The sequence below is a fragment of the Thamnophis elegans genome, chromosome 6 (genome assembly GCF_009769535.1).
Source record: "Thamnophis elegans isolate rThaEle1 chromosome 6, rThaEle1.pri, whole genome shotgun sequence".
Lineage (NCBI taxonomy): Eukaryota > Metazoa > Chordata > Lepidosauria > Squamata > Colubridae > Thamnophis > Thamnophis elegans.
Window position 1 is genome coordinate 50,012,712 of NC_045546.1, and position 27,087 is coordinate 50,039,798.

The 27,087-nt window shown below is 39.2% G+C and overlaps 1 long non-coding RNA gene across 1 annotated transcript; it reads right to left on the reverse strand.

Annotated features, from left to right (window-relative positions):
- Window positions 1-706: 706 nt before the first annotated feature.
- LOC116510587 lies at window positions 707-17,014 on the reverse strand. Its single transcript, XR_004255658.1, has 3 exons — window positions 16,953-17,014; window positions 12,637-12,778; window positions 707-1,099 (listed from the first exon to the last, which is right to left on the reverse strand). It is a non-coding gene; the product is annotated as an uncharacterized LOC116510587 (long non-coding RNA).
- Between the last annotated feature and the right edge of the window lie 10,073 nt (window positions 17,015-27,087).

Below are 27,087 nucleotides of genomic sequence, written 5' to 3' on the forward strand. Positions count from 1 at the left end.
ATGTGTATAAAGGACCAATTTATTCACGTTTCTACGATTGAATGAAGTAGGGTTCATTAAGAACATTTCAATGATCACCAGTGCTGTTTACAGCAATTTATATACTGTACATATTGAGAAAATGACTAACTAAATACTAAAAGAAAATAGGCCTTAAGACTATAATTAATGATGTTCTATCTTCCTTTTTTATCTTAGTCAATTTTAGAGTCTTGTGTTTTTGGCCACTATTCAATGCTGTGTATGGGTAAACTGCATGCAGATATATCTGAGTAATTATGGTTGGCAGTTCCTATAACCTAGAGGCACTAATTCTTGCGGATGGAAATAATTCCCAGCCAATGCGAATAGTCCAACATGGTTAAATTTCAGTTATATCATTAAGCTCCATTAATTACATGTATTCAGTAGCATATTGAAATGCTGGTTTTAATTATTTTTAGCTCTAAAAATACCATAGCCACAAATTTATTGATCAAAATCAATGTTTTCACCAACCATAGCTTTTCATAAATAATGCCAGACCACAAATCATAATTGTTTAGCATATATTAGTTAAACCATATATAATTTTCCATGAATTACTCTCAAGATTTGTAAATTCCATGGACTCTTTTGAATTTGATAGCTGTAATGGTCTTACTGGATACTACCCATGATATAAATAATCAAATGAATGGTATCTGTAATCTTAAATTATCCATTTTTTTTTCTTTTTCCTATTAAAGTGCAGATAATTCAGCTTATATAGATACTCATCTAGTAATCTATTCTTTGGTCTTCATTTTTTAAAATCTTTTTCACATTCTTGAAACAGAATGTAGGGATTTGATGACTGAGATTTGGAGTTTATTTGAAATGAAAGGAACATATTCTGAATTGAGTTCTGCTTCTGTTAGCAGAAGATAAAAAGTAAATATCACTGCACAGTGATTCGTACCATTTCTGATACTAGAACATTGGTAGAAGAAATACTACAGTGAAGGGGAAAAGACTAAATTATTTCCATCCTTTTTACTTCTTATATGATCCTTGATTAGATGTTGGTCCTATCTTTGGATAGAAGAAGGCCTTTTGTTGATTGAAGGCTGGTAACAACCTAAGCCAGGATAGCAAGTAGAAAGTTAGCTGAGTTTTCATATGCATCTCTTAATGATGCTTTTGTCAAACACATTTTCAAAAGTAATACGTAGTGTGCATTGTACTAATTCAAAGTGTTACAAGTGTAGGCAATCCAGAAAGGCCATAGCTAACATATTGTCCAGTATAATGAAAATGGCTCCACCTTTAGCACTAGGATGGGTCCAAGATAACTTTAATTCTTTAAGACAGGATTACGTAAAAATTATGTCTATCAAGTTACCACTACCTTGCCTTTTTCATGTGGCAGAAGGAAAAATATATTAAATATATAGTAAGTTTTAAGCTTTAACTATAATATTTTAAATTTAATTTAATTTAATCATATCTAATTAAGTTTTGTCCTGCACCTTCTACTTTGGGAAATGTATTCTGTGGCATATTATTCAAAAGACTAAAGACAATGTTCAGGAGGTAGTAATCTTCCTGTTTCTCTTCTTTAAAATGAAATTTTGAAAGTAGCAGGACTTTCCTCCTTTGAGCAAAATGTTCTACCAGCCATGCATACTAGATCATGAGAACCTATATGTTGTAATCTTTTTTTTGTCAAATTTTTACTTTATTCAAAAAAAGTTAAAATACAAAATTCTAAAGGATTTCAAAAACCAAAACACATAGCAAAAAAGACATATAAAAGTGCATTAAGAGAAAAAAATCCTATACACATATTTTCCTCCAATTGAAAACTGACTGATACATTACTACAATATTAATTTCCCATCCCTTGTGAAACAATCCCAAAAGATTTTTAAACTACTTACTCTATTTGCAATTTACTAGGATGTCATCTATATACTTTATTCGTGACAAAACAGTTAACAGGAAGAAATTAATGATTAAAAAGACAATGTTAATGTTTCAAAACCCTCTGTTAATAAATTATTGTAATGTTACTATAATCAACTCATAGAAAATTTTCCATAGCATCTTATCATCACAAATCATCACAAAAGTTAACAGTGATTCATCCTGGAACAAATATCCATGTTTGGGGTTTTGGTTTTTTTCAACTCCATCTCTTCTCAATTGTTGTCTGATTAAATATAATAGATTCAATCTCCAAAATCAGTCTATCTTCCCAAGTCCAGATAAAATTGTTTCCTCATCTTAGGGATGGCCAATTTGTCATTTTTTCACACAATATAATTTCGGCTGCTGTAAAAGACTGCATGTTTGAACTTCAGAGGTATATGTAATCAACTCGGTTAATTCTAAATCTATTTAGAATTTCTTTGTGACAGATTAACTGCTCCCAAATAATATTCCTCTTGTGAATCTGATTTATTTAAATCTAGATGCATCTGAATATTTTCAAACTTTAAAAAAAATTTCAACCAAAGGTTGAATATTAGCAAATGGTCTTTTCAGCCAGCCCTGCTTATCTGTAATCTGATACATTGTTGTGTGAGTTAGCCAGAGAACAAAGAACACTGAAGCAGAGTGAAGAAATAAATTAAAGGGACAGGGAAGATATTGTCTGGATATTTTTTGATCCAAAGTTAAAAGAAAAATAATGAAAAAATAAGCTCCAAATATTTTACAAATTAACAAAACGCAAAAACCCTGGATTGAAAGTCCAATATTGATGTAAATCGAATAAAAGCACTTCACCATTCAAAACACGCTGTGTTTCCATATGGAAAAGTGAAGGTTATCCAAGACAACAACATAAATCAAAGGAAAAGAAAAAAAAACGGATAAAGTTCAGCAGGTGGTTAGAGTAAACCAGCCTTCAGCCAGCTGATCATCTTTTAAAGACAAAAATCAAAATAAAACAATAAATTCAAAAGTGACAATTGAAAGCCAAGCATGCATAGAAAATGAACTACTGAAAAGGAGATGGATTAACCCAATGACTTTCCGACTGTTCCCACAGGGACCGTAATCTTCAAGACTGCCCTTCCCAGATGGGTCAAAAGCCATTTTGGATCATTCCTAAGTGCTCCCATTCAAATCCAAGGAGAAGCACTATCAGAAGACAAACTTCAGCTGCAAAATCTGCAGATGATTGGCAGGAAAAGGAAAAATTCTTACCATTCAGCAGCCATTTGCAGAAGAGTTCCTTTATATGTAATTTGTAATATAGGAGTACTCCTATATGTAATTTGTAATTTTGATGAAATGTTTCAGGAAATTTTAGGTTAATAAAAGAACATTTGCTACATTAGTTTGGACATTTTTGCTATAGGGCATTATTATATTAGGATCATGACAAAACTTTACATTCTTAAATTATGACAGTATCATTCAGTTACATTTACATCATTTCATAATTTTCTATTATTCTCTTTAGAGACTTCCAGGAAAGATGTGACAGATTAGCTGCTTCTACATTAGAACCTAAATGAGTTCTGATTTTCTCCAAATTGCCAGAAGTGAAAAATTAATAAATATATTAAATCAAGCTCAATCTTGAAAAAATAATAAATAAATAAAAACTTGAAACTGGGTCTGTTTTGACAAAATTTCACTCTAAGGAAAATTTTAATTTCACTCTAAGGAAAAATGCAGTCATTTTCAGACATTAGCTTGATCTTATGGTGTCATCACAAAGAGAAAAGAAGAAGTGGCCCTCATCCCAGATGCATGCATTGCAACCTCCACAATGGCTGAAGGTGTCAGTCATCTCTGTGAAAAAAGCAAATATGCTGCAAAAAAAAAAAAAACTTTAACACTAAATTATAGCCATTCTAGAGGTGTTGAGTATGGGTTTTGCATATGTCTGGCTCATGACGAAATGTTCACAGAGATACATTGATGCACAAGTTCAAAGCAGAAGTTATATTCATGCTCCAAAACTGATTTTCTCATGAAGAAAAATTATTTTATTTGTCTGTCTGTCTGTCTGTCTGTCTGTCTGTCTGTCTGTCTATCTATCTATCTATCTATCTATTTGTTCATTTATTGTTATTTTTTAAAAAAGAAATGAGTGTTGAGGAAGACATGTTTACATACTAAATTGCTATTTATGTGTGGATTAAATGGTATTTTCAGCATTCTATTTAATGGCATTCCATACCTACAGCTTTAAGATTCATGGCCCTATACAACTTATTTTATCATCTGTCAAGGAAAATGAGCTCCTTCCCTTCTCTTATTAATCCAGCCCTATTGGTATGTTATTCCACAATATTTAAACCATATGCAGTTTGCCATGTTTTTTATTCCACTGTGCTTTCCCCCAAGAGCTGCTTTCAATAAGAACTGTTGCTTCAATGTATTTAAAGATCAAATGTCACCCTATTGCAGCTTTGAGTGCAAGGTCTCATGTTACCTAGGGCATCAGTACAGTCTTTTAAGTTTGGATCATAAAGGAAGGGCACAATTATACATGCATTATTTTTTAAAAAAATATTAAAGTAGAAGAAAAGTACTAGATGGATGATTTAGTGAAGACATGCCAAACTTACATTTTTTTCAGTCATATTCAACTCCCAGTCTTCATTTCCAAGCTCTAGCTGCTATTTATGTAAGAACAGATATACTAAATCTATGGATTAGTTTACTCGCTAAAATATACAAGTGGAAAATTCTGTGAACTTAGCCTTTGGAAGAATATTGAATTAAACAGGATTTGATTTTGTCCACTGATATTTTCAGGTAATATAGTTATTCAAAGAAGCTTAGCAATATGCATCACATGTAAAAGTTGTTTATGATCTGAGCATCAATGCTTGCATGGAGAAAATCCTGGGTCATCAAAAAGCTCTCCTAGCTAGGCTGGGAGGTTTTGTTGATCAGAGCTTTGTGTATTCATAATGGAACATGTTTTTTTTTCACGGATTGCTTTGACTTGGCACCACAAGGTTTTACTGTTTGGCTATAGAGTGATAAGAAGGAAAACACACAGGTGTCCCTTTGAAATATATTTTCAATCAGAGAAAAGTGAAAACAACGTTCTTTGTGAATCTATGCTTTAATTTTATTAATCTTCCAAGTTAGAGCAGCTGTGTTTGTTACAATGACACAACGTCAAGAGAAAATAGAGGTCTTAACTTTGCAAAATATATTTTCAGAACTACAGAAATTATCAAATATGTAGAGAAAAAATTGGAATATCTAGAGCACATAACAAAAAAATATGATGAAAAAATTGAGGATGTTCATCAAATGCAAAACGGGGTGATTGAAATTCAAAAAACCGAAGTGGAAAATGAATATAAAGAGACTAAACCTGCTGATATCTATGGTAATTGGTTTGTTCCTGAAAATGGAAAGAATGGAATACTGAAAGAGGAATTAAATGGAGAGGAAATCTATTCCAAAGGTCAAGATATAGAAGAAGATAAAATTAAAGAATCTATGGACTTAAAGAAAGAAATTCTATTAGTAAAAGCATTGATAACACTGCTGACAATCAAAGACAAGATGAATAAGGAAACAGAAAGAGGGCATCAAGATTATATGAGAGATTTTATGAGCAAGGAGTTGCTAAGAGAAGGCCATACAAAGCTGATCAAGAAGATTATTAGAGGATTGGTACCACAAATGGCAGAAGATATGAGATTGTTTTGTTATTGGAAAGATACAGGTTGATAGATGGAAGAATATAACTTAAAACTAGTTAAACTTAGTGAAATTTAGTGATAATAGATATAAATAAATAATTGATAATGATAATAATGTATACAATGTATAGTGTTATGATAAGTAATAATTGGATATAAATATTGAATGGTACCCATGAAAGGAAGATTAGAAATCTTTTGGATTATATACAAAGGTTAATAAAAAAAAACTAAGTTAGATACAGTTAAGTTTTGATTATTAGGGGGGAAATGTTATGATACAGGATATAGTCAAATAAAGGAGGGATAATGATGACAACCTATAGTATGTATGTATGTATGTATGTATGTATGTATGTATGTATGTGTACAACATAAGGAAACTGTATGAAAATTGCAAACAGTGATTTGGAAAGGAGGATTAGAAAAGTTTGTTATTAAATATTATGGATGTTTAGCTAGAATAGGACATAAGGATTCAGTGTTATTGGAGGATTTTAGAAATATTAAATGAAATGCCAGTATGTGGTTATGTATTAAATCTTGGTATATTTTATGATGAAGGATGTTTAAACAATTATAGTCAAATAAAAATGGAGGTATAAGGGTAACATGTATAAATATTTGAGTTAAAATACTTGAGTTAATATGAATTATGCTTGATGACTGTGGAAGAGATGCACAAGAGCCTTTTGTAACCAACTGATACACTTTCTACAATATGTAAAGAAGGAAGATTTTATGTGTTGTGTTTGTTTTGAAAATAAAAAATAAAAAAATTAATTAAAAAAGCACTCTTGGCTGTCACTATATAACAAACATAGGTAATTAAACTGAATAGAACATAATAACAGGATTAGTCTATTTAGGTGCAGGGATTTACAGGAATAGACCAGCTAGGTATTGAAATCAATTCCAGTGTTTAAATATAACAGAATGACATCACCAGGTTGTTTTAATGTGTTCTTTTTGGCAGTTTCCCAAGGAGATTATACAAAGTTACTGTATTCCGGGATGAATGAAGCAATGGTCCATAATAACTCATTAACAAATTATTGGAAACTTAGTGATATGATTTATTATTCCTGAAGTTTTTGTTACATATATTTATCTTTGTCCTTTACATAGAATCAGTGACTAAAAGAAAACCTGATTTGACTTTGAGTACTACTTTAACTAGAATGCATGTAAGGATTTAAAGATCTGTCACTCATTCTTGATGCATGCTACGTATCATTGTTATCAGTGTGATCTAGATTTTTCAGCCAAGGAAGGTATCTTTACCTGAACTTCTTGGATTACTGGAATACCAGGAGAAAGAAGATTTAAGTTGCAATTGGAGTTATGGATTTCAATATTCTTGGTATGCTTTGTTTCATTCCCTTCAATTACTTGTGTTTTAAGTAACATCCATTGTCATATGTATCTGATGGAAAAGAGTTACTCATATATTTGAAAGCCCTGTACTTTTGATAGACTGCTGATTACAAGAACGAGGCTATGACATTTCAAATGAAAAACTACCAGACTTAAACATGAGCCAGCAGTGTGCAGCAGCTGCCAAAAAACCCCACACAGTTGTAGGCTGCATAAACAGAGGGATAGAATCAAGATCATGTGAAGTGTTAAAACCACTTTATAATGCATTGGTAAGGCCACACTTGGAATACTGTATCCAGTTTTGGTCGCCACGATGCAAAAAAAGATGTTGAGATTCTACAAAAGTGCAGAGAAGAGCAACAAAGATGATTAGGGGATTGGGGGCTAAAGCAAATGAAGAACGGTAGCAGGAACTGGGTATGTCTAGTTTAATGAAAAGAAGGACTAGGACTGACATGATAGGTGTTCCAATATCTCACGGATTGCCACAAAGAAGAGGGAGTCAACCTATTCTCCAAAGCACTTGAAGGCGGGACAAGAAGCAATGGGTGGAAACCAGTGGTGGGTTCTTACCGGTTCGGACTGGTTCAGCTGAACCAGAAGTGGTTTGGCAGCCTGGGTGGCTGGAACCAGCAGTGACCCAGGCCTGCCATGCCCCCGAACCGGTTCCATGGTCGGCACTGTTGGCACCACCATCTTATTTTTCAGTTCTGTGCATGTACAGAACAATTTTAATTGTACTGTGCATGTGTATGTACGTAAAGTGTGCACCTAAGTGAACCGGCAGTAGTGCCGGCCGGAACCCACTCCTGGTGGAAACTAATCAAAGAGAGAAGCAACTTAGAACTGAGGAGAAATTTCCTGACAGTTAGAACAATTAATCAGTGGAACAACTTGCCTCCAGAAATTGTGAATGTTTCAACACTGGAAGTTTTTAAGAAGATGTTGGATAACCATTTGTCTGAGGTGGTATAGGGTTTCCTGCCTGAGCAGGAGATTGAACTAGAAGACCTCCAAGGTCCCTTCCAACTCTGTTATTCTATGATTCTAGAGAGCAGGAAATATAAAATGCTTTTAAGGGATTTTTGAAGTCCATATCTGATAGTTCTTCTAGTTCAAGAATACTTCCTGTAGCAATAGTTATCTGAGCAGAATGCAATATGTCCTCAAACCATAAAAAAATAAAATATTCTAGATAAATAAAAATACTGATACATACATACCGATACATAATATCCAAATAAGGGACAAAAAGTCCCCAAATAATACCAGCATTTGTACCAGTCTGATACCCATTATTTTAATACCCATTTTTCTCTCTTACCATATTTATTTTGTATGTCTTCAGAATAAATGGCCAAAAGCAGATATATAACAAATTTACTGCATACGTTTACTTCCTCCGGGTGATTGGGAAAAATAAGGAAATAAAAAACAATTGTTGGAACAGCTTAAAATGTATTTTATTAATGAAAACAAACATATTAAAAAATGGCAGAGAATCTTCATATATATATATATATATATATATATATATATATATATATATATATATATATATATATATATATATATATATATATATATATATTGCTCTGGAGAATTTTTATTCTTATTATAAGCTTTTTCTCTGCTTTCTCTAAGATGCACTTTAGGTGGAAGAGTAAAAATGACTAATCAGAGGCGCCTAATCTTTCTTGATACTCTCAGCCGGTGGTCTGTTTTGCTTGTGCTGTTAAGAGTAATTATAATAAGATTTCCTTCAGTTCTTTTAATCATTAATATTTTAATAGTTTTGGCTAGTTTTAAAAGAAACAGTTACTCATTGAAATCATTGTTTAATTTGGGGAAAAACTGGTATCCACCTAGTTTATTAACTCTTGGTTCCTAAACAAACTGGGATTAGCTTTAATGTATATTATAAAATGAAAGAATGTATATTACTGAAACCACATATTATTTTCTACATTCCCTCTGATTCTGATGTAAATTATAATAAATGGGTTACGTACTGACAATCAGTATGATAGTTTCTACCAAGCTCCTCTGTTCCGGAGGGAACATTATTCAAATCTGATTGGTCGAAGAGTCTGACAGCTCCCTATAAAAGGGCTGCTGCCAGACAGAGTCTTTGCTGGATTGTACATAGTTGTCACTTAATAAAGAGCTGTTTGTTGCTGAAGCCTGAGTCTGCCTCACCCATTCACCCTATCTAACAAAATGTCTAGCATAACACTGGTGCACACAGACTAATAATTTCTATTTTATTAAATTTCAGTAGTATACTTTCTGAGGAAAATAGTTCTTGCCTTCCACTTCCAAAATAAGAGAGTCAACAGAGGAAGATGAAAGCTCAGCTACCAACCATCTTCCTAACGATATCTCGAAGAATAGGTAGGATGTGTATCTTTTCAATGCAAGAATTACATTAGAAGATAGAAATATATATTCAGCGTTTTAGATACCATACAGTAAACAAGGTATGCCCTTAATTTTTTTGAGAAAGAAAACTGGGCTGAATTTACTGGGATACAAAGTGGGACTTCATAATAAAAGTTAGGTAGGAACGGGATTTCCCTTTCCCCTTAATTATGGGGAGAGCTTATTGTGCCCTTATGCCCATTTAGAGCTTACCCATTTCTTTCCCAATATATAATGAAGGCAATTGTGCTGCAATAAGGACAAAAAAAGGGGCCACAAAGAAGGGGCTTGTGAAACTTTTAGGCTCGTTCATCGATTGCTATTTTAGTCTACTGAATTTTATAGTAAAAGGGCTTACCTACTGATGGGAAGATTTTCCTATAAAACTAAACCAAAGCCAAAATGTGTACTGTGGAGACAATTAATACTTAATATTTTAAAGATATTAACATACCATTAATATCTTTAAAATATTAAGATAATGGAGTAGCAGCAAAACAAATCAAAGACATTGCATGATAAAAATAGGAATCGGGATTCCTAGGGCCAAGAAATTAAAGAATATCCTGTATCAGTATTAACCATGTTGAAATATACATGATTGTATATGTATATATATATGTGTGTGTATGTATAATGTATATATCATATATATATTATATTATAAAATGAAAGAATGTATATTATTGAAACCACATATTATTTGTTACATTCCCTCTGATTCTCCATTTCTATATTCCCTCCGATCTCCATATTTTATGCCTTCAATGATATCAGTTCAGTTCAGACATGCCTTTCCCATTTTAGCATGCATAATTTTGTGCTCAAGAATATCCTTCCCATTTCAACAAGCCAAGCAATATCTCAGAGCACTCCCTGAATTTTTAAAGAGGGCTTGTACACCAATGTTGACCTTTTCTTGCAATTCTTCTTAGATGATTAACAAATCCCCTCTGCAATGTCCAAACATTCCAGGTGGAGAATTATTCACTTGGCCAGGACTCAAAGAAATAGGAAAAAAATAAAATATAGATTCCATTTATTTGTTTTAAAAAATCTTAACAAATAAATGGAATCTATATTTTCCCAATTTCATGTCATTACATATTATGACTACTGGTGTCACCTCCCACTATATTTAAGTGTCTGTGCTATATTTTTTAATATACTGATAATCTACTTCTATTTCTTTGTTCTTTCCTGGCCCCAGTCATCCCTGTTATACTTCTGTTATGGTTTTCATTTTTATATCTTCGTTTTTGAGATCCAGACATACATTTTTAATGTCAAGACTCAATTAATAGCAGTAGACTTAATAGCAGTAGACTTATATACCGCTTCATAGGGCTTTCAGCCCTCTCTAAGCGGTTTACAGAGAGTCAGCATATTGCCCCCAACAATCCGGGTCCTCATTTTACCCACCTCGGAAGGATGGAAGGCTGAGTCAACCCTAAGCCGGTGAGATTTGAACCGCTGAACTGCTGATCTAGCAGTAGCCTGCAGTGCTGCATTTAACCACTGCGCCACCTCGGCTCTTATATAAATTATATAAAAACCACCTTAAACTTGCCACACAGATTTTCTAAAAGTATTTTTAAAGAAATATTCACTATTTTCTCCCTGTGAGTATAAAAGGGAGAGAGAATCTCACACACTAAGTTGGAAATGAAACAGAATAATGTCACACTTATCTGAGTTAATACAAATCCAGGAGTGGTATTATTACCTTTCATAGTCAGCTTTGGAGATCATTACCTCCAAAACCTTTGGAAGACTAAATTTCAAACAACATAATTATGCAATGGGAAGAATAAATTACCTTTATGCAAATATTTCCATTGCACAAATGTTAAGAGTTGCATTAGCTTTACTGAATACAATTCTTAAAGTATGGGAAATTGTAAAAAAGGCATGTTGCTTTAATAAAAAGCAGAGACATATTGTGTATTACATACACTCAAGTGAAGATTAAAGTACTTCTTCCACCTCATTTTTGACACATACAGTACTGAGTACTTTTTAAAGGCATGTTATCAGTTATTTAGACTTGTGTGTGAAAAGTAATGAATTGAAGTAATCTATTAATAAAGACCTAGATATTAAGTTCACTGAGTTCTATCAACAATAGGTTCTCACATGGGAAGAACAAATGTCTAGAATCCAGATGCAGTATTCAGTCTGCATCCAAAACACCTTATTAGGGCAAATACTGTTGTTATTTAAAAAAAACACATGTTGTACTTATAAGGATCCTTTTTTGCAAGCCATTGTTTCTTCTTCAATATTCCATTTTTGTCAGAACTGTACCAGTTAGAGAATAGCCTACAGTGGATAGTACTCATATTGCTGTCATTATCTAGAATATAGCCAATGAGCTTAATATTTTCAGTGGAGAAAAATTTGCATATTCCTTTCTTCTTGGGAACCACAATTTCCCATGGGAGAAAAATGGCTGACAAATTAGCACATGGGGATTCTGTTTAATCTACTATTTCACTTCTAAGATACAGGATGAAGTTTTTCATCTATGCAGAGATGCATCATCACTCATTACTAATCATAATTCAGTCTTTCACCACCTTATTCTTTCTAGCTGTGTTAGAAAATATGTCCCAAATTCTTGATCACCACAACTTTTGAAGTTGTAATTAGAACACAATAAGCTACAGTATGGAAGGATGTTTATGATTTTGGTGCCCCAACCCACCTGATCAGACTTATCAGGTCAATGGACACTAGACACATTGGACACTGATAAAGAGGCAACAATGAAAATACTCCATTGCAATATAGTTCAAGATCAATAAAGAAGTTAGACTGGGACGTATTTTATCACCATTTTTGTTCAATCTGCATGCTGAAGTGATCATGCAGAAATTAGATCTGGAACTGTCTGATTTTGGAGAGAAGATTGGGGGAAGAACAATAAATAATTTGAGGTTCGCAGATGATACAATACAATAGTATTGTCTAAAAATAAGGAAAATCAAAGAACCTGTTAAATATTCCTAGCTACTTTAAAAGGGCCAGCAACAGCTATGCTGCGCCCTGATTGGCTGGGGCGCAGCAGAAGCTGTTGCCAGCCGGATACTGTTTACTGATTGGCCGAGCTACTGCGTCAGCAGTTGCTGAACAGTACTCGGCCCCTGATTGGTTACAATAATAGTTACATTAATAGTATAAATACCTTGGCGCGATCTTCAGCTATTTTGAATCGCTGTCATCTATGTTTTAATAAAGATCTTGTTGCTCACATCCATGGCTCCTGCGTTCCTTCACTCAGTCTACGAAACCGGCGACGAGGATGGGATAAGCGATTCCCGCAGAGCCTGGAACAAAAAGAATGAGCCAGTCGCAGCCACGCGAACGCCTTGTCTTTGGCACAACTCCGGAGGCTACCCGATCTACCTCGCACAACTCCAGAGGCTATCCGATCTACCTACAGTTAAAACTGGCAGAACTCCAGAGGCTACCCGATCTACCTCGCACAACTCCAGAGGCTATCCGATCTACCTACAGTTAACAGGGCTTGTGAAGGAGCTGCCGCCCAAGGCCAGCAGCAGCAGCAGCAGTAGCCACCGCCGTTGGAACCGCCAGCATCTACGCCAACTTGGCATCACCCAGGCGCGGCCTCCGTCCCGCCTGAGGGGGGCTTCCCACGCTCACCCTCGGCTGGAGCCGCCGCCAATGCTCAAGGACGAGCCACGGATCGCGACGGCTCAACCTCGGCTGGAGCCTGACCGCCTGCCTGCCTGCGAAGCCTGCCGGCCTCCCGAAGAGCGGCCGAGATCCCTGCCTGCCTCCGATCGAGATTTGAGATTTGAGAGATTTGAGAAGTTTATTTATATGCCGCCCTTTTCCCTGGGGGGACTCAGGGCGGCTTACAACTCGAAAAGGGGGGGGAAACAAACATTTAACACGTAGGACAATACGTCATTAAAAAACACAACATTCATACCATTCGGGTGGGTTATAGTCTTTCGCCCCAGGCCTGACGGGATAGCCAGATTTTGAGGGCTATGCGGAAGGTCTGGAGGATGGTGAGGGTACGAATCTCCACGGGGAGATCGTTCCATAGGGTCGGAGCTGCCACCGAGAAGGCTCTCCTCCGCGTGGTTGCCAGTCGACATTGACCGGCAGATGGGACTCGGAGGAGGCCTAATCTATGGGATCTAATAGGTCGAGTGGAGGTGATTGGCAGTAGGCGGTCTCTCAAGTACCCAGATCCACTACCATGAATAGCAATAGCAATAGCAATAGCAGTAGACTTATATACCGCTTCATAGGCCTTTCAGGTCTCTCTAAGCGGTTTACAGAGAGTCAGCATATTGCCCCCAACAATCTGGGTCCTCATTTTACCCACCTCGGAAGGATGGAAGGCTGAGTCAACCCTGAGCCGGTGAGATTTGAACCGCTGACCTGCTGATCTAGCAGTAGCCTGCAGTGCTGCATTTAACCACTGAGCCACCTTGGCTCTTTATGGGAAGGGCTTTATGGGTGACAAGTAGCACCTTGAAGCGTACCTGGAGATCGACAGGTAGCCAGTGCAGCTCGCGGAGGATAGGTGTTATGTGGGTGAAGCGAGGTGCACCCACAATCGCTCGCGCGGCCCATTCTGGACTAGCTGAAGTCGCCGAATACTCTTCAAGGGCAGCCCCATGTAGAGCACATTGCAGTACTCCAGCCTAGAGGTCACAAGGGCACGAGTGACTGTTGTGAGAGCCTCCCGGTTCAGGTAGGGGCGCAACTGGTGCACCAGGCGAACCTGGGCAAATGCCCCCCTGGTCACAGCTGACAAATGGTGTTCAAAAGTCAGCTGTGGGTCCAGGAGGACTCCCAAGTTGCGGACCCTGTCTGAGGGGCGTAGTGTTTGACCCCCCAGCCTGAGAGATGGAATACTTGCCGAATTAATGGGAGGGAAACACAACAGCCACTCGGTCTTATCTGGGTTGAGCACGAGTTTGTTAGCCCTCATCCAGTCCCTAACAGCTTCAAGGCCCTGGTTCATCACGTCCACCGCTTCATTGAGTTGGCACGGGGCAGACAGATACAACTGAGTATCATCCGCATACTGGTGGTATTTTATCCCGTGCCGCCGAATGATCTCGCCCAGCGGTTTCATGTAGATGTTGAAAAGTAGGGGGGACAAGACTGAACCCTGCGGCACCCCATATGTTAGGGGCCTAGGGGTCGATCTCTGCCCTCCAACTAACACCGACTGCGACCTGTCCGAGAGGTAAGAGGAGAACCACCGCAAAACAGTGCCTCCCACCCCCACCTCCCGCAGTCGTCGCAGAAGGATACCATGGTCGATGGTATCGAAAGCCACTGAGAGGTCAAGGACAACCAGGATGGAGGCGTAGCCTCCGTCCCTGGCTCTCCAGAGGTCATCGGTCAATGCGACCAAAGCGGTTTCTGTGCTGTAGCCAGGCCTGAAGCCGGACTGGAATGGGTCAAGATAACTAGCTTCCTCCAAGGACCGTTGGAGCTGAAAGGCCACCACCTTCTCAACAACCTTCCCCACAAAGGGGAGGTTGGAGACTGGACGATAATTGTTAAGAATGGCTGGATCCAAAGATGGTTTCTTCAGGAGGGGTCTCACCACCGCCGCTTTAAGTGCGGGGGGAAAGACCCCCTCCTGAAGGGAGGCAGTAACAACCGTCTGGATCCAGCCCCGTGTCACCTCCCTGCTGTTAGCAACCAGCCAGGAGGGGCACGGGTCCAGTACACATGTGGAGGCACTCACAGCTCTCATGGCCTTGTCCACGTCCTCAGGGGCAACATCCTGAAACTCAACCCAACGATGGTCTACCAGATTATCCCCTTGTGCCTCGGCTGGATCTGCGGAATCGGAGTCCTAGTCCGACCGAAACCGAGCAACTTTGTCCGGTAGAAACTGGACGTAATCCTCAGCCCTACCCTGCAGGGGATCCCCCGTATCCCTCCTATTTAGGAGGGAACGGGTTATCCTGAACAGGGCGGCTAGGCGCGACTCAGCGGAGGCAATCAAGGTGGCAATATAAGTTCTTTTTGCCGTCCTGATTGCCCTGATGTATTCCTTGATGCAAGATGTTAGAAGTGCTCGGTTCGATTCGGATTTATTGGATCTCCATAAGTGCTCTAGGCGTCTCTTCCGGCGCTTCCTCTCCCAGAGTTCCTCGTTGAACCAAGGGGGCCTCCTGGATCCACTGCCTCGGAGCGGCCGTAGTGGCGCAATCCGGTTAAGAGACTCCATCGCTGCCGAGTTCCAGGCAGCAACCAGAGTCTCCACCGGACTGTGGGCGAGGGTATCAGGAATAACCCCAAGCTCTGTCTGGAACCTCAAGGGGTCCATAAGTCGCCTGGGGTGGAACCATCTGGTCGGTTCCTCCTCCCTACCGTGGGGGTTTGGTCTCCGAAAGTCAAGCCTCAGAAGCCCGAGGAGCCCACTGCCTTCCTGCGAAGCCTGCCTGCCTCCAAACGAGAAGCCCGAGGAGCCCAGGACGGCCAGAAGCTGCCGCGTCCTCCGAAGCCTGCGCTTTTCTCCCAAAGCCGGCAGACGGAGCGGGCCTACCAGAAGCAGCCCACCACCTTCCAGAACAAGAAGCGGGTGCTGCTGGGTGACGCCGGCAAGGAGAAGCTGCCCCGCTACTACAAGAACATCGGCCTGGGCTTCAAGACCCCAAGGAGGCCATCGAGGGCTCCTACATCGACAAGAAGTGCCCCTTCACCGGCAGTGTCTCCATCCTGGCGTCGCCGTGGGCCTGCTCCTCCGCCGGGCCCCCTCAGCACCGGCCGCCTGCCAACCGCCTCGCGCGCCTCCCTCACACCGACGCTGTTGCCTCCACTCGCACCCAGCCGCCTGCCAGCTGCCTCGCACGCCTCCCTCACGCCGATGCTGTTGCCTCCGCTTGCACCGTTTCCCTCGACATCCTGATGACGCCCTATGATCCGGCCGCGGACACGAGAGCCTCCCGCCACAACCGCCCAGAAGAAGGAACTTCACCCACTGGCCGGCCCCCGAGGCTGGGCTTTTCCCCCACCAAGTGGACTCACTGACACTCTGCCCACCAGGCTGCAAAAGACGCAGAGGCTCATCTCCGAGCTCTCCCTGCTCAACCTCAAGCTGCCCTCCTGTCCCACACCCTGGCGGTGGTCCTGAACTCCAAGGACAAGGCTCCCTACTTGCTTTACCTTCCCGAGGGTGGCGTCTCCTTCGAGCAGCGCGCCAGCAGCTTCACCACTAGGCCCAACTTCGACAACGACGAGGCCTAGTCTGTGGACGACTACGCATGCTCCTAGTGGGAGCATGCGCAGAACTGGGGGGAAGGGGTGTTAAATATTCCTAGCTACTTTAAAAGGGCCAGCAACAGCTATGCTGCGCCCTGATTGGCTGGGGCGCAGCAGAAGCTGTTGCCAGCCGGATACTGTTTACTGATTGGCCGAGCTACTGCGTCAGCAGTTGCTGAACAGTACTCGGCCCCTGATTGGTTACAATAATAGTTACATTAATAGTATAAATACCTTGGCGCGATCTTCGGCTATTTTGAATCGCTGTCATCTATGTTTTAATAAAGATCTTGTTGCTCACATCCATGGCTCCTGTGTTCCTTCACCCAATCTACAAAAGAACCAAAGTGAAAAAAATGACTTTTAACATTAGGAAAACAAAAATAATGACAACAGCTGCAGATGGACATGAAATGTTTAAAATTATCAAGGAGGAAATTGGTGTAACTCATTATCTTCCTTGGATCAAAAATTATTCATGATGCCAATTCTACTTCTGAAATCAAACATAGGATAACCTTAGGTTGCACTGCAATGGTTATTGTTAATAAGATCTGGAAAAGCAGAGGTATTGATATAAATATAAAAAGCAGGCTAGTTAGAGCAATAGTCTTTAATGATCTATGGGTGTGAGAGTTGGACACTGAGAATGGACAATCAAGAAAAAATTGAAGCATTTGAACTGTGGTGCTAGTGTAAATTATTGTGCATACCATGGATGACCAGAGCAAACAACAGAGAAATACTGAATCATATAAGACCAGATATATCACTAGAAGCCAAAATCACAATTACAGCTTGTCTGATTTAGTTTGGCCATGTCATGTGTATAAAATCATTGGAGAAGTCAATGATACTAGGAATGCTAGGTTAGTGGAACAAGAAGAAACAAGCAAAAAATGAGCCGGACTTGAAAGGCAATGGGATGTGTGTGTGCGAAGAACAGGGCAGCGACGGCAGAAGCTTTTTCAGTGATCTCTGGCACTTTTCAGCAGCCTGCAGCCAGCCGCCACCTATAATACAATACAATACAATAGCAGAGTTGGAAGAGACCTTGGTGGTCTTCCAGTCGAACCTCCTGCCTAGGCAGGAAACCCTATACCGTTTCAGATAAGTGGCTATCCAACATCTTCTTAAAGACTTACAGTGTTGGGACATTCACAACTTCTGGAAGCAAATTGTTCCTCTGATTAATTGTTCTAACTATCAGGAAATTTCTCCTCAGTTCTAAGTTGCTTCTCTCTTTGATTAGTTTCCACCCATTGCTTCTTGTTCTGCCCTTAGGTGCTTTGGAAAATAGTTTGGCTCCCTCTTCTTTGTGGCCTGAGATATTGGAACAGTACTATCATGTCTCCTCTAGTCCTTCTTTTCATTAAACTAGACATACCCAGTTCCTGCAACCATTCTTCATATGTTTTAGCCCCCAGTCCCCTAATCATCTTTGTTACTCTTCTCTGCACTCTTTCTAGAGTCTCCACATCTTTTTTATATCGTGGAGACCAAAACTGAATGCAATATTCCACGTGTGGCCTTACCAAGACATTATAAAGTGGTATTAACACTTCACATGATCTTTATTCTATCCCTCCGTTTATTCAGCCTAGCACTGTGTTGGCTTTTTTGGCAGCTGCTGCACACTGCTGGCTCATATTTAAATGGTTGTCGACTAGGATTCCAAGATCCCTCTCACAGTTACTACTATTGAGCAAGGTGCCACCTAAACTGTACCTGTGTATTTTGTTTTTCTTGCCTAAATGTAGAACCTTACCTTTTTCACTGTTGAATTTCATTTTGTTAGATAGTGCCCAATGTTCAAGTTTGCCAAGATCCTTCTGTATCTTAAGCCTATCTTCTGGAGTGTTGGCTATTTCTGCCATCTTGGTGTCATTTGCAAATTTTATAAGTTCCCCATTTATCCCCTTATCCAGATCATTGATGAAGATGTTGAAGAGTACTGGGCCTAAAACAGAGCCTTGGGGTACTCCGCTGCGTATCTCCCTCCATGTAGATGCAGTTTCATTGAGGACTACACGTTGAGTGTGGTTGGTCAGCCAGTTACTAATCCATCTGGTGATGATGCTGTCTAACCCACAGTTTTCTACTTTGTCTAGTAGTAGATTGTGGTCTACTTTATCAAATGCCTTGCTAAAGTCCAAGTAAATTATATCAACGGCATTCCTCTGGTCCACTAATTTTGTCACTTTGTCAAATAATGCAATAACCTCTTTGAGAACTGTTTTGCCAGTTGCTTCCCAGCAGCCGTGGCTGGTTGGGGGCTGCCGAAAACTACCAGAGGTTAGCTTGCCTTCTGGAGTCCGAACCAGCCACCATGGAGGAAGGTAAGCAGCCCGAACAAAGAGAAAGTGGTAGGGGAGGAAGCAGGACTAGGGCTGGGGCCACTAAAGGAGGGAAAATGGTGTGATGCATGCAACTGACAAAGTGATATGCAGGTAGATAGATAGAAATTGAAAAATAAATCTACCTTTTTCTGTGGGCGTGATGTCATGAGTGACATCAAGTTGGCCATGTCCACTCAGTCACATGACCCTCCCCCTAGCTATGTCCACCGTACCAGTAGCAAAAAAAATTGAAATCCACCACTGGTTCATACCTGAGAACACCTTCTGAAAGATCCTATGTTTACTATACAGCTTTAAACAATGAAAAAGTGTATCTTGTTGACTTAAGCATCACCAATTTCAGTTAACTGAATATTATTGACAGTCTCAAATCTTACAGAATCAGACTTCAAGTATTTTCTTTGGGGAATGGAAATAATACAACAAATTATTATCATTTTAATAGGGGACTTTAGTAATACAATTCAAATATCAAAGAATGCAAATTAAGTGAAATACAAGTGTTAGCTGTGCAGGACGTAAGCAAATGAGAATGCTTTGAATTAAGATGAAATTTGCATTAAAACATTTTAATTGATGTTTGGTTTCAGGCTTTTGTTACTGTAACTTGCTTGAGAGCATTAATAATAAAGATCTGGATTTCACTAACTACTTTTCCACACTGCAGCCTTCAGCTTCTTATTTCCTGTGCTTAAAATGGGAAAATGAAGTTGGCCTAATAAATTCTTTTTTTCACATTGTAATTTCTTAATCCACTTTGGCTACAGTTGGCCCAAACCACAGTTAACATGACCTTGTTCTTTTCTCTTCTTTTCATTCCAGGAAAACAATTATCAACTGGTTTTCCCTTTGTGGGCATGTTTTTTAAAGATTACTGGAGGAAAACAATCACATTTTTTATAGTTTTTCCACTCATTTGGTCTAGAAAGGGTAATTTGGCAGAATTCCTCTTTTAGTTATGTAAAAAAAGAAGAAAAACAACAACAAATAAGTAGGCAACATTTTATCATTCCTTATCTGAACATTTTAAAAACCACATACAAAGAAACAACCAGATTTTCACTCTTCCACTATTGAATAACTTCCTCCTTTCTCCCCTGAAAGAGTTTGATTTTCATATTAGGGAGCATAGCAGCCCAGTACAAAATGGCAATCAAAGGCAAATACTAGTGACTGGGGAACCATATTTTCCACAGCATCTAATGATGGTGATGGTAAATCTTTTGGATTTAATGTGTCAAAAGTAAAGAAAATGTCTAACTCTTCTGGTGTGGCACATTCTCCTCAACCAAAGATAAAACATTCTTTACATATTGATTTATTTTTTAAAACATAGTCCAATAATATGTGTGATCTCCAGGATCTTGTGTGCACTACTTTCTTTCAGGCCATGTTGTCTTTCTGACAGGCCCTAGGGTTTATTTGAGGCTATACCAGGTCATACAAGATTGTTCTTGAAGTGGTTTCAGAAAATGCTCTTCTTGGCCTCTGCAGCCTCTGAAAACCACTGCAGAGTACCACCTTGCACAATTTTCAAGGGGTCTGGAGGCTACATGAGATCATGAATGAATGGAGTGTGTTTTCAAGAACAGTTGCTGTCAGGTGTTAGCTATGTCATAGCTTCACCACCTAGGGGAATCATACCTTCTATGGTACCCTCCCTTCATACCATCCAGTTAAAATGGAGACATTGCTAGAGCAAGGAATGAAGTGTATCAGGAGAACCAGACTGCTATCCTATGCTAGCAAAGGGGAAAAACACTACTTTTGATATGGAGCAAAAGCATCCAGGTGGAGATTATCTTCCCAGCAATCTAGGGATGGATCTAGGTTAACAATAAACAACCTTTCATGTCTTCCAGACATCATAGATATCCACACACTGGGACTACACACTGGGTATGTACAAAATGCATATGTACAAATATTTTCTGCCCTAAGATGTACACAAACTAGAAGCTAGGACACCTTGCCCTTCCAAAAATAGAGTCAAAAATTTGGGGGCTTTGGGACATTCATTTCTCTGCAGCTAAGAATGTGAGATTGACCAAACAGATTAGATATATAAATGCTCCATTGCTGATTTGGGGAAGGGCAGTTATAGAATTAGCAAGGAATGAAACTAGCACCAGTATATCTTTCCATTAGCTTTAGCTGACCAGAAGAAAGACGAATTCTAGAAGGATGATGTTGGAGTAAAAAATGCAGGGAGGGGGGATTACTGTCATTAGTTTGATTCTTCTTAGTTTGGAGACCTATTGTAGATTGAATTAGCAGGAGTTTTATTACCAGGACTGATACTATTGGTGAGTCAACAGAACTGATTGCCCATATGCAAAGCTTAAAATTCTTACTTTTTTAATTAGCTTAATGTTGTGGCCCAGCAGGAGCCGTTGGAGCTGCAAACAGACTCCGACAGCGAGGAGCCCTATGAGTCAGCTCTGGAAGATGTGGAGGACCCTGGACAGGGTTCCGACTCCGAGCAGGGACCAGAGAGGCTGGTTGGCCATCAGGAGGTGCCTGAGGCATGGAGCAGTGGTGAAAGTCAAAGGGAGTGTGCCCAGGGCATCAGGACGTGGAGCAGTGGGGAGGAGACAAGGGAGTTGGTCCTGGACGACAGGCAATGGCGAGCAGATAGATGCAGAGAACAACTACACAGATACAGAAGATAATTGGACCCAGGTGGTTGTAATTAGGCTCCTCTCAAGAGAGTATATAAGGAGAGACTTTGGGAGGAGACTGTTTGCAGGATTCAACTTCATTACCAACGCTGGAGAAGCTCTTGTGTATATTTCTTATCTTGGAAGTCTGGATTGCTGCCAAGGTCTGGTCAGTGTGTTGATTTACTGTGAATAAATCGTCTAGCAGTAATCTTGTCTTGGAGTGCCTTGCTGTATGGAGATGGGTGTCAGAACAGCTTAATATATGTAGAAAGGGGGGAAACAGTTACAAAGAAAAAAGAAAAACAACATGAAAAGGAAAAAAGGAAAAGAACACAAGAAAATCAAACATATATATATATATATATATATATATATATATATATATATATATATATATATATATATATATATATATATATATATATATGCATTAAAACCTCTAGATTAGTATTTCTCAAATTTGGCAACTTTTAGATGTGTGGATTGCAGCTCCCATAATTCCCCAAATAACTCTATAGCAGTGTTGGCAAACCTTTTTGGCACCAAGTGCTGAAATGGGGGTGCATGTATGTGTGTGTGTGCCAGAAACCAGAAGAGCAGCTGCCCAGTGCGCATGCATGCACAGGAGGATAATCTTCCAGTTTCTGGCATACCCATGCACACCAGCCACCTGGTCTTCCGGTTTCTGGCATGCATGTGCATACAAAGATCAGATGGCTGGTGGGCATGCGCGTGCCAGAAACCGGAAGATCATCTTTCCAGTGTGCACATGCACACCAGGTGGCTGCTCTTTCAGTTTCCGGTGGCCCTGCACATGTGCAGACCAGCTGACCGGTCCACTGGAACCCAGAAGAGCAACAGCAACCATGTCCAGAGAGATGGCTATGTGTGCCACTTCCGGCATGCATGCCATAGGTTTGCCATTACGGCTCTATAGCAACTGCTCTGTTTGGTTAGGATGCAGTTTCTTCCACTTTTAAACATTTGCCCCTGAGCAGCACTGAGTTTGTTTCTCAGTATGGTACTAAGAAAAAAGAGAAAACAGATAATAGAATATGATGCAACAGTTGAGTAGAAGCAGCATTTGTGTGAGAGAAAGAGTGAAATCGAGGTATATGATACTGGAGATATCAAATATTGACAAAATAACAATTGCCCAGCAATATCAGCACATCAAAAATATCCCCTACTTCTAGCCCACATATTCATGGGAGGCCTCCAGAAAATTTATCTGCAATACTAATCTGGGTAACATCTGCTTTAGCAGGCAGAAAAAGACATATGCAGAGTTTGGCTTACACAGTTTCTGCAGGGCATGATCCTATAGTCCTCCTGCCAGTTTCCTTTCCATAAGAAGTTGGAAAACTATTTCTCTATATATTCAGTCATGCATTCAATGCTGCAATTATATTCATCAGTCAGGATAATAATTGCACATTTGTTTATATTGTACTAGATACAATTATTAAGAGGTCTGTCTATCACTTTAAAAGCAAAATAAACAATAAACAAAATAAAAGCATTTAAGCAAAGATTCAGTGTTATTAGTGTCCAGAAAGATATAAAGTAATTCTCCAGAGACCCTCATAATAACCCCTTTTTGCTTCCCTACAGCCCCTTGTGATCTGCAGCCTCTCTTGCTTTTTAGTATGGATTCTCTATCTAAATGAGTGACAAGCAGTCTTTGAGCCAATAACCTCATTGTTAATTTCAAATGAGTATCTTGAATACTATTATAAAATGACTGCCTGATAGGGCTTTCCTCTTCTCAGGATGGAATTCTAATGGCTGTAAGAATAACTGAGAGGTATCAGGAAGAGCCACAGCCTAGAGAATGACATATATCTTTGGATTTGGAAATCTGAATCCAAAGCTAGAATGTGTAGGGTGGAGAAAATGTCTCAGAATTTACTCTTTCTAATTCACTGGGGAAGAGCTTCCAGACTTACAAGATTCTACTAATGTAACCTTATAATAAATAAGGTTTGTTTTGGTTTCCTGGTCTGAGCTACTTTGAAGGGCTAACAGGAACGCTATCCAGTTGAGACCTTGAAGGAAAAGAAGAAAAAGTAGCAGTTAAAACCACAGCATCCCCCCTAGTAAGACATGAGGCTCAAGCACAAATCAGAGCTGGTGGATGCTTTGGGCCTGCAGGGAGTGATCGCCAAGCCTGCAGTCTTTTTTAAACAACAGGTCAGTTTTCTGCATAGATAGTGGAGTTCCAGAGAGAAGCCCAAGTATTTGCCAATGGTAGCACAATGTGGAGAGGTGGAATAGCAGGGAAAAGCAAATTCAAGAGAAGTGCAATAGCAGTCAGGGCTAGAGAGTTCAACTTACACCTTGCCTGAATTTCCTCACAGAAATTAAATTAGATACATTCCCACTTTTTCAGAGCAAAGGCCACTGCCCTCACTGTTAAGAGCATCACTGCCACTGTGTGGAAATATAATTAACAGAGCAATGCAGGCAAGTAAAACTGAAAGACCTTTTTCATGTTTTAAAAAGTTTTATTAAATATACAAAATTCCATTTCTAAATAAACTGTGTCTGCATACAAATAATTTTGAGAAATAATAATAATATTTACTAAAATTATTATTATTATCCTTTTATTCATTAAACATGAAACTCAGTCAACTGAACATTTAAAAATGTGTCACAAATATCATTGACTGACACTGAAGGTTGACACAGGTTGCTCCCTGCATCCTAGATATCAAATTATTAAAATTATTATACAATTGTATCACAGCGGCCAGTTGTTTCGCCGGATTTGGCATTGGTTACTAGTCGGGCCCCACCCAGGGGCCTAGGACGTCGTAACGTATTTTCGTAATATGTGTGCAGATCCAAGCAGTGCGGCTTTTTGCATTTGACTGATGGTGATTTTGTCAATTTTTAACTGTTTTAAATGTAATTCCAGTGCTTTAGGTATAGCACCCAGTGTGCCAATTATCACTGGAATTATCACTGCTGGTTTGTGCCATAGTTGTTGAATTTCGATTTTTAAGTCCTGGTATCTTGCGATTTTTTCATGTTCCTTCTCGCCGACCCTGCTATCACCTGGTATTGCGATGTCTATGATTGTGACCTTATTTTTCTCAACCAGTGTGATGTCTGGTGTATTATGCGCCAGTATTTTGTTGGTTTGTATATGGAAATCCCACAAGATCTTGACCATCTGATTTTCGGTGACTTTTTCAGGCTGATGTTCCCACCAGTTTGTTGCTGTTTTAATATTATAATTTTTGCACAATTCCAATGGATCATTTGTGCTACTAAATTGTGCCGCAATTTATAATCAGTCTGCGCAATTTTTTTACAGCAGCTGAGTATGTGATCAACAGTTTCATCAGCTTCTTTGCAAAGTCTGCATTTGGCATCATCAGAGGATTTTTCGATTTTGGCCTTAATGGCATTTGTGCGGATAGCTTGTTCTTGCGCAGCCAGGATTAGTGACTCTGTTTCTTTCTTTAATGTACCTGTTGTTAACCATAACCAAGTTTGTTCACTGTCCACTTTATCTTTTATTTTTTCCAGAAATTGGCCATGCAATATTTTGTTCTGCCAACTCTCCATTCTTGATTTTATCACATCTTTTCTGTATTCTTGTTTCGTCTGTTGGGCCTTCAGTAGATTTTTGTTCTTTACTTCAATTAATAGATGTTCTTGACTTTCTTTTAAATAATCAGCCAGTGCATGTTTTTCTTCTTCAACTGTTTGCTTCACTTGTAATAATTCTCTGCCACCTGATTTTTGGGGCAGATATAGTCTATCAGTATCACCACGTGGATGTAAACTGTAGTGCATTGTCATTAATTTCCTGGTTTTTTGATCCAAAATGTCCAAATCAGCTTGTGTCCAGTTAACTATACCAGCTGTGTATCTTATAACTGGTATTGCCCAGGTATTTATGGCCTTGATTGTATTTCCACCATTCAATTTAGATTTCAAAATTTTCCTAACTCTGTTGGTGTACTCTCGCCTGACAATAGTTTTTACTTCTCCATGCTTGATGTTATCCAACTGCAGAATGCCTAAGTATTTGTAGGCTTCATTTTCGTTGCATTTAATTAGTTGGCCATTGGGCATTTCAATTCCCTCACATGCAGTGATTTTGCCCCTTTTTATGGATATAGTAGCACATTTTTCCATGCCAAACTGCATTGAAATATTGGTGCTGAATACTCGGACTGTGTCTGTCAATGATTGGGTTTCCATTTCTGACTTTCCATAGAGTTTCAAATCATCCATATATAGTAAATGCAAAAATTTTTCAGCTTCTTTGGCTGTTTGGTAGCCTAATTTCATTTTTTTTAAGATTACTGATAGTGGGATCATTGCGATGATGAAGAGAAGAGGTGAAAGTGAATCACCCTGGAAAATTCCTCGCTTGATATTAACCATTCTGTAGCAGTTATAGCAATAGCAGTTAGACTTATATACCGCTTCATAGGGCTTTCAGTCCTCTCTAAGCGGTTTACAGAGTCAGCATATCGCCCCCCACAGTCTGGGTCCTCATTTCACCCACCTCGGAAGGATGGAAGGCTGAGTCAACCTTGAGCCGGTGAGATTTGAACAGCCGAACTGCAGATAACAGTCAGCTGAAGTGGCCTGCAGTACTGCACCCTAACCACTGCGCCACCTCGGCTCTTAGATCTCATTCCCATTATTATTATTGTTGTTGTTGTTGTTGTTGTTATTATTATTATTGAAAGACCTTGATAAAGGGGATCCAACGGGGGAGTACTACAATGGAGGTGGCTGAAAGGTTGATAGCAAATCCCTTCTTACCTTTTCTCTCTGCTTCCCCACCCACCCATCCTTTATTATCATCTCGCTGTATTCTCGTTGTTTTCTTTTTCATTATTTAATCTATCGTTCCATTATTCTGCTAATATTGTGTTTACACTTCCTTTCATTTCTCCATTTTTATTGTTCCAAGCCCCACAGTAAGATAGGTAGCAAATAAATTTAACAAATAAAGGAAATTAAAATCAAAACAACATTCCAAGTGACAGGAATATGAAAGAAATGAACAGATGTTTAGCAACCCTGCGGAACAGTGTATCAGAGCATTTAGAGATTCTACTATCTCTTAACATCTTTAGGGAGAAAGGATGTTTAAAAGATAGTGTGGCAGTCATGAATGCATAACTGAAGCTCCTATTTTTTATATATGTGAGTGTTGATGCATGTAGAAAAAATCATCAATCACAAAGACACAACCATGTTGGGTATGATATATTTGTTTGTTTTGTTCTTCAGTTGCCAAACTGTGATTATTTTGTACAGGTAGCCCTTGGCTTATGACTGGTTATTTAACAATTGTTTGAAATTTCAATA